This window comes from Hevea brasiliensis, unplaced genomic scaffold, assembly GCF_030052815.1.
Source record: "Hevea brasiliensis isolate MT/VB/25A 57/8 unplaced genomic scaffold, ASM3005281v1 Scaf197, whole genome shotgun sequence".
Taxonomy (NCBI): domain Eukaryota; kingdom Viridiplantae; phylum Streptophyta; class Magnoliopsida; order Malpighiales; family Euphorbiaceae; genus Hevea; species Hevea brasiliensis.
The window spans coordinates 91477-99830 of record NW_026614692.1 but is presented as its reverse complement, the minus strand read 5'-3'; the positions used below and the strand labels follow the sequence as shown (position 1 = coordinate 99830).

Genomic DNA, 8354 nt, shown 5'->3' with positions numbered 1-8354 from the left:
TGACAATGAAAAGTTATCGCTGGGCCAATGTCTCAGTGGTACACAACATTAACAAAATGCAACTTTAAATCATAAATCATAAGTCATATAAATAGTGGATACTTAAAACCATAGTTAAATTCAAAGACAGAGAATGTCATAAAGAATTTAAACTCCACATTACAATATCACAATAAATATCAATAAATCACACACAGCTTAATCATGTTCCAAAGTTCAATTCGTCCCAAAAGCCGATGGCTAGTGAGGAATAACATAGCTAGCTAGCAATAATATGAGTACTCATTCTATTCGTCCTCAATAGGCACACACCTCAACACTTCAGCCAGAGAGGGAATTCAAAGTCAATTCGTCCCACTAGACAAGCTAGCGAGGAATTCAATCAATATACATGATAGTTGTGGTTTCAAACCATTTATAATGTTTTTCAAGCAATAAGTATCCATCAAATATCATTCAAACAAAATTTCATAATTTAAAAAATAACATACAAATAGCCATAATTTATTTCAATTGAAAAATTCAAAAGAAATAATTATTGTGCGCAAACCGCTGATAAATGTCTCATGGTCCTGACTTAGTGTTTCCTTTCCCTTCCCTGAGTCTTTGCTAACTGAAACACACAATTTAAAGTGTTTCAGTACTCATTTATATTGTCTCTAACAATAAGGTTCATTAATTAATTTATTGAATTCTATTATTTTCTTTAGTCAATCTAAAATGTTGACCCTCGATGCACTCTAGGTGAATTAGGTTTAATGTTACCAATATGTCAAATTTTATAGCCTTTTAGTGTTGGTACATGTTACCAAATTCATTTCCAAGTGCATTGCATTTTATTGTAATTTACCAAATTTCGGTGTACTAATTTGAACTAGCCGGATAACCTAGTTCCCTCAATTTTCGAGTTTCGGTCCAAGCTACAAACTTGTAGGTCTATGTCTTATTGCACGCATGGCAAAATTTCAGGTCATTCTGAGTTGTGTAGACCAAGTTATGGTCAATTTACCAATGATGGATAGAATGCGCCAAAATGGTAACTTTAGGTCACTTTTGGTTCGGCCAATTTTGGTACCTGAACTTGTGCAAGCTATTTGGCTTGGTTCTGGCCATTTCTGGGCTTTGGTGTCTTCTTAAGAATTGTAGATCTATTTCTAAACTATTCAAGGCAAAAATGTCAGGTCATTTGGACCTGTTTTGAGTGAGTTATGGCTAAAAAACTAACTACTGCCCAAATGGTCAATTTTCAGGCTTTCAAGTCACTAATCCGGATTTGGTCATTTTTCAAGTCACCTTCTAGGCAGAATTTGTCACACCCTACTCCCCTGTAAGATGTAACATGATCCCGTAGTACACCTAATGAATTACCGTACTTCGCCTACCGATAACCCATTAGATATACTACAAGGGATTTTAAAACAATTTTCGTGAAATTTAAATCATCGATTAAAATCTGGAGTTATAAAATTTTTTCAAAATTTCGGCAACGTGACGGCTGTATTTTGAGAAAACAGTTCTTCAATCCTGCAAAAGAAAATGCTCCCAATATGTTTTCTCAAATACAACTCCAATAAACTTTATTTCAATTCACAATTCAATTCTCAATAAATAATCAATTCATTTTCAAACTGCTCTCATCATAAAGAAACATTTCATTGATTACAAGACTCAAAATTTATAATACAAAACTATTCAAGTAAATAAAATCTCAACTTTATATTTACAATGATTTACATTTAATTACATACCAAAATATTTTACAAGAGTTTTTATACAACTGCTCAAATAATTTACATACATATTATTACATGCATACATCAAAACCTATGTACATGGGTATACCTATGATATACCTGGAGCTGATCTGAATATGTCTTCAAAGAAACTTATTCACTGCTCCATGCTCTTTTTACCTGCGACAGCATACAAAGCTATCACTGAGTGGTGAACTCAGTGGTGCACAACTATAATTTAAAACATAGTACAATATACATTGACAAAATTTACAGTAAATAATTTAGAAATCTGAATACTCATCAAATTCCAAAACTCAAAATATTCATTGCCATTAATGTAAATCATTTGTATAAAATGACTTTGATCACGAAATTCAATTTATCAAATCATGAATAACCATTTAAGGTAGTTCCAACAAAATCAATTATACATAAATCATAACTGAAATCACAATTCTTTGCTGTTCAAAAACATTCTGTCTCAAAAGCCATGTTGTATCTCAAAACCATGCTGTATCTTAAAAATCATTCTTTACCTCAAAAATTATTCTTTATCTCAAAAATCATTCTTTATCTCACTAACTATGGAAGACTAATCCGAAAGGGCCATATTCGATGTGATTCTAACTCCCTATGGTCGGGGAGGTCGAATCATCGTGCACAGTACACATCACAATAATGAATCTTCCGCAAGGGCCATAACGATAAAATAAACTTAGATCTAACCTCAAATGAGAGGAAAATCTAAGCCTGTGCACGTACCATGGTAATCAAAACACAGCTAACTCCATTGTCTTCTCAACAAATGAGAGAGACGAGTAATAACCTAGTCATGCATCTATAGTGAGATATAAAACAATATCACAATCCTTTTAATGAGCATAAATCACAATATAATTTGATTCAAAGTCAATTCCAATATCCAATAATTTTTTATGCTCATCACAACTCAAATCATAAATTTGCATTTTTCCATGAAAATTACCATCACAATTCAAAATATGTTCTATCACGATTTTCCAAAACATAATTTATTCAATCCATAACAATGCTTAATACTTGTGAAAATACCATTTCACAAAGCTAAATTCATACATACTATAACAATTTCAATAATCATTGAATTAAATCTAATGCTTGTTAAACATAATACATAAGAAAAATATGTCATTTAATCATATGAAATATTCATAACAAAAATCAGTTAAAAACTAGTTGTGCACAAACCTCTGATAACTGTCTCTTGGTCTTGACTTAGTGTTTCCTTCCCTTTCCCTGAGTCTTTGCTAACTGAGAAACACAATTTGAAGTGTTTCAGTACTCATTTAAACTGTCTCTAATGATAATGCTTGATAAATAATTCATTGAATGCTATTATTTGCTTAATCAACCTAATATGTCGACCCTTGATGCATTCTAGGTAAATTAGGTTTTAATGTTACTAACATGTCACATTCGATAGTCTTTTAGGGTTGGTACATTTTACCAAGTTCATTTCCGTGTATACTGCATTTTCTTGCAATTTGCTGGATTCCGGGATATTAGATTGACCTAGCCAGACGACCTAGTTCCCTCGGTTTTTGGGTTTTGGTCAAAACTACAAACTTGTAGATCTATGTCTTATGGAACGCGGGGAAATATTTCAGGTCACTCTGAGTTATGTAGACCAAGTTATGGTCATTTTACTATTGCTGGTCAAATTGCACCAAAATTGGTCATTTTAGGTCACTTTAGGTCATTTTAGGTTCGGCCAGTTTTTGGACCCGAACTTGTGCAAGCTGTTTGACTTGCTTATGGTCATTTCTGGTATTTGGTGTCTTCATAAGACTTGTAGATATGGGTCTTAACTATTCATGGCTAAAATTTCAGGTCAATTGGACCTGTTTTGAGTGAGTTATGTCCTAAACACTAACTGCTGCCCAAAAGGTCAATTTTCAGGCCTCATTTGCACTTAATCCGGATTTGGTCATTTTTCAAGCTATCTTGCAAGCAGAATTTTGGCAAGCTTTCTTCATGAAAGTTGGCACATTTTGTGCCTAGTTTCACCTCCAATTGGTCTCATACCAATTGGAGTCACACATTTAAAGTTATAGGCCTAAAACTCAAACTGCCTTATTGAAATTCTTGCATACACATCAAGCATCACTTTTAACACTCACCAAACTTAACCTTCAAACCAATTCTGGTTGTACCACAACCTAAACATAATTTATAACATATTATAGGTCATTTTGGCAGCTTACAATTACATTCAATGTGAACCAACAAGTGCAGAATTTGTCCAACTCAATTTACAACAATTCAATCACCAATTCATGCCCATTTACATGTCCCACTTTACACCACCATACATACACTCAAACTGCCATAACAACCAACACATTTCAACACCATTATTTCATAAACCAAGCATGAATTCCAGCATTCCTCAAGAGTTAACAAACTGCCACAATGGTACATTTACATTCCATTAATTTCCAAGCTTTAAATTTCATTTCACATTTACATATACCAAGTATACATCACCCAAACAATTTCCTACAAAATATACATTTAATCAATCATTTAATTTGCCATTTACAAGCACAAATAAACTGCCTTCAAGGTGTTTCCATGGCTGCCAAAAGTACACACTCCCATTCAACATCAAACCTCAAAAATTTCTCCATAAATCAAACACCCATAACCTCCTCACAAACTTTAATGAAGCACTAATAAAAAATACATACTTACGACTTTGGAAACTCTTCAAAACTTCACCAAAACTTGATCTTCTTACTACCTATCTACTGCCCATGGTGTGAGGATTAACTTTAATGAAGGGAAGTGGAGAGAACGAAGCTTGGATCACCCTTGCATGGAGCTCCAAAACCATGCGACAATGGAGTTCTTCCCTTCTCCATTTTTTGCTGAATTGTGAGAAATGAGGAAGATGACAATCTGCTGTTCCAAGATGAAGATTAAATGGTCCACTTTATTGAGTTAGTGGAGCACTATTGCAAGTTTAATGTTAATTTATTCAAAAGTTTCAATTTCCCACATTTAATTCCCCATTTTTGCTATTTACATTAGGTACCCCTAAATTAATTTTTCATTATATTTTCCAAGTGTAATATTATTTATTTTTGATGGACATTTAGGTCAAAAGACAACTCGGGGTGTCAAATGACCACAATGCCCCTGTTCGGGTTGCATTCCCGATTTTTCGGTAACACCGGGTTTTGTCCGTTTTTCAATTTCCCACTTTTCTTTGTACTGATTATTTAATTTTTATTTGATATTTCTAATGATATTTATACTTCAATAGGGGTCTATTTAATTCCTAAAAATATTTTCCAGGGTTCCCCGCAGTCCAGGGCTAGTCAACGGTCCACGCCGTGACTTCCCCGTGCGATCACCCATCGCTTGGGTTCTCGGCTCGTTTAACTTAGTTACATTTCTTTGCTATTATTTTTCCTTTGTTTTTTTGTATTTTCTTTTCTTGTATTTCATTATTTAATATCTCCTCACTCATATCGAAGTGTAGTTCTAGGCATCCTAGCTGTCCGGACAACACTGGTCATCAGAACAGTAGAATGCATTACCGAACATAGGGGTGTTACAATTCTCCCTCCCTTAAAATAAATTTCGTCCATGAAATTTTACCCAATAGTCATCTTACAATAGTCATACGTTTATTTTTTTCCTTTTTATACGATCGTATAATATTCTTTTCCTCAAATTTGTATAAGACTTTTAACAATCTAACACAACGTTTAATTTTTTTATATATCACCAATCTTCTCTTACTATTGTCCTGTCTAATATTTCGATTCATGTTCCTTCTTGAATGACCCTTGAGGTCATGTTAGAATCATTTATCTAATCATTGGTCCTCTGACCATTCTAGTCCATAGTCTTCCTCACATTCGTAACATTTCTTTGTTATATTTGAACCAATTGTTCGAATTTTTTTTTTTACTTTCATAACTCTGTTTATCTGTCAATATTCTATAACTTACTTCCTTTTGTACTGAACTATAACCTTTCGATATTCTAACCTTTGAGTTTTAGATCCCTAAGTCGGATTTTCAAACTTATTTCTAACAATTAAATTCTGTCCTAGCATAACTATACCAAAACAGATGCCGTTGGTAACTATTCTTATCTAGGTATACTATCGGGTAGTACGTAGCTCTACACAATAATCTCAAGTCAGTACTGTAATCTGCAGCTTACAGTATAAACATCAAGAACATTGCATAGTTACTACGATACATCCCAATAGATCAAACTTTCCTATCTTTTATCCTTTTCGAATTCACCGATACCTGAAACTTATTCTGATTACAATATCCATTAACAATTAACAACTGTAACATCTCTGCCTTCATCTAGAACAATTCTATTACCGCATCTTACTTTTACGTCCTCTTGCCTTACATTAAGTAGGCTTGCCATTTAGCTTTATAATTTATGGTGTGTTAGAATATACTTTTCGCCGATAAACTCTTCCAAAACTAATTTCACTTATTATCACAATCCTTATACATTTTATTAACCCTGACCTCCTATCCTAGCGGACTTGTTACTAGCACCTCAAAGTCCATTTTTGTACATGGAACAACAATACAATCAATGATGCTAGCACTCACATAAGAATGAGTAGCACCCGGATCAAATAACACAAACACATCTTGATTAAAAGTTGAGAAGGTACCAGCCACAACATCAGATGTCTCGGCCTCTTCCCTCTGTCTTATTGCATAGATTCTGGCTGGAGCACTGTCTTGCTCTGAATGTTTCACTGTGCCTTGGCTGCCTGCTAGGCTACCTCTACCCCTGCCTCTACCTCTGCTAGGTGGTTGTGAACTTCTAGTGACAGGGCTCTGAACTGATCCTTCTGCAATAGTAGGAGGTGGTCCAACTCTGCGACTACTGGTGCAGTCCTTGGCAAAGTGTCCTGTGCCTCCACAGTTATAACAGGCTCCAATAGCCTTATAGCATATCCCACTATGATATCTTCCACAAGCTTCACATTGACGAGAAGGGTAGGAACTTCTAGTTGTTCGACGACTGGACCTTGGTGGTCTCTGCCTTGATGATCCACCTCTGTTATATCCCTGAGCTCGGGGCTCCTCAATTTCTTTTCTCTTTCTTAAATTACTGCTTGAGCTCTGACCCATAAGGTTCTCCCTCTTCTATATTTCATGTTGCCCTTGTGCAGGTTGGGTCTATACTTGGGCTTGGGCTGACAGATTATCAGCCATTTGTTGAAAGAAAGTGGCCATTTGCTGGGCCATTTGTGCAGTAATTTGTCAGTAAAGCCCAGTACAGTCAGGCTTTTGACATTTTGTGGAGCTGGGGCCTCAACTTGTTCATCTTCCATTACAGACTGTTCTATTACCTCATTCTTCTCTTCCATATCTTTTCACAAGATTTTCTATTCCTGTACAACCAACATAAGGAGATTCCTCTCCATTAGTTCATATTTATGATGTAAATGTACCATATGTATCAAACAATTGGCGATTGTAGTTCTGACAAAAGATTTCAAATTCACAGTTCGAAATTCACTTTAAAACCATTGCTCTGATACCACAAAACATGTCACACCCTACTCCCCTGTAAGATGTAACATGATCCCGTAGTACACCTAATGAATTACCACACTTCGCCTACCGATAACCCATTAGATATACTACAAGGGATTTAAAACAATTTTTGTGAAATTTAAATCATCGATTAAAATCTGGTGTTATAAAATTTTTTCAAAATTTCGGCAAAGTGCCGGCTGTATTTTGAGAAAACAGTTCTTCAATCCTGCAAAAGAAAATGCTCCCAATATGTTTTCTCAAATACAACTCCAATAAACTTTATTTCAATTCACAATTCAAGTCTCAATAAACAATCAATTCATTTTCAAACTGCTCTCATCATAAAGAAACATTTCGTTAATTACAAGACTCAAAATTTAAAATACAAAACTATTCACGTAAATAAAATCTCAACTTTATATTTACAATGATTTACATTTAATTACATATCAAAATATTTTACAAGAGTTTTTATACAAATGCTCAAATAATTTACATATTATTACATGCATACATCAAAACCTATGTACATGGGTATACCTATGATATACCTAGAGCTGATCTGAATATGTCTTCAAAGAAACTTATTCACTGCTCCATGTTCTTTTTACCTGCGACAGCATACAAAGCTATTGATGAGTGGTGAACTCAGTGGTGCACAACTATAATTTAAAACATAGTACAATATACATTGACAAAATTTATAGTAAATAATTTGGAAATCTGAATACTCATCAAATTCCAAAACTCAAAATATTCATTGCCATTAATGTAAATCATTTGTATAAAATGACTTTGATCATGAAATTCAATTTATCAAATCATGACTAACCATTTAAGATAGTTCCAACAAAATCAATTATACATAAATCATAACTGAAATCACAATTCTTTACTGTTCAAAAACATTCTGTCTCAAAAGCCATATTGTATCTCAAAACCATGCTGTATCTCAAAAATTATGCTGTATCTCAAAAATCATTCTTTATCTCAAAAATCATTCTTTATCTCAAAAATCATTCTTTATCACACTAACTATGCA

General features: G+C 34.0%; 1 long non-coding RNA gene across 1 annotated transcript; it reads right to left on the bottom strand.

Moving 5' to 3' along the window:
- Window positions 1–2961: 2961 nt before the first annotated feature.
- On the bottom strand, window positions 2962–6808 carry LOC131176624 (uncharacterized). The gene is made up of 2 exons (XR_009146611.1): window positions 6436–6808; window positions 2962–3026 (listed from the first exon to the last, which is right to left on the bottom strand). It is a non-coding gene; the product is annotated as an uncharacterized LOC131176624 (long non-coding RNA).
- Window positions 6809–8354: the final 1546 nt, after the last annotated feature.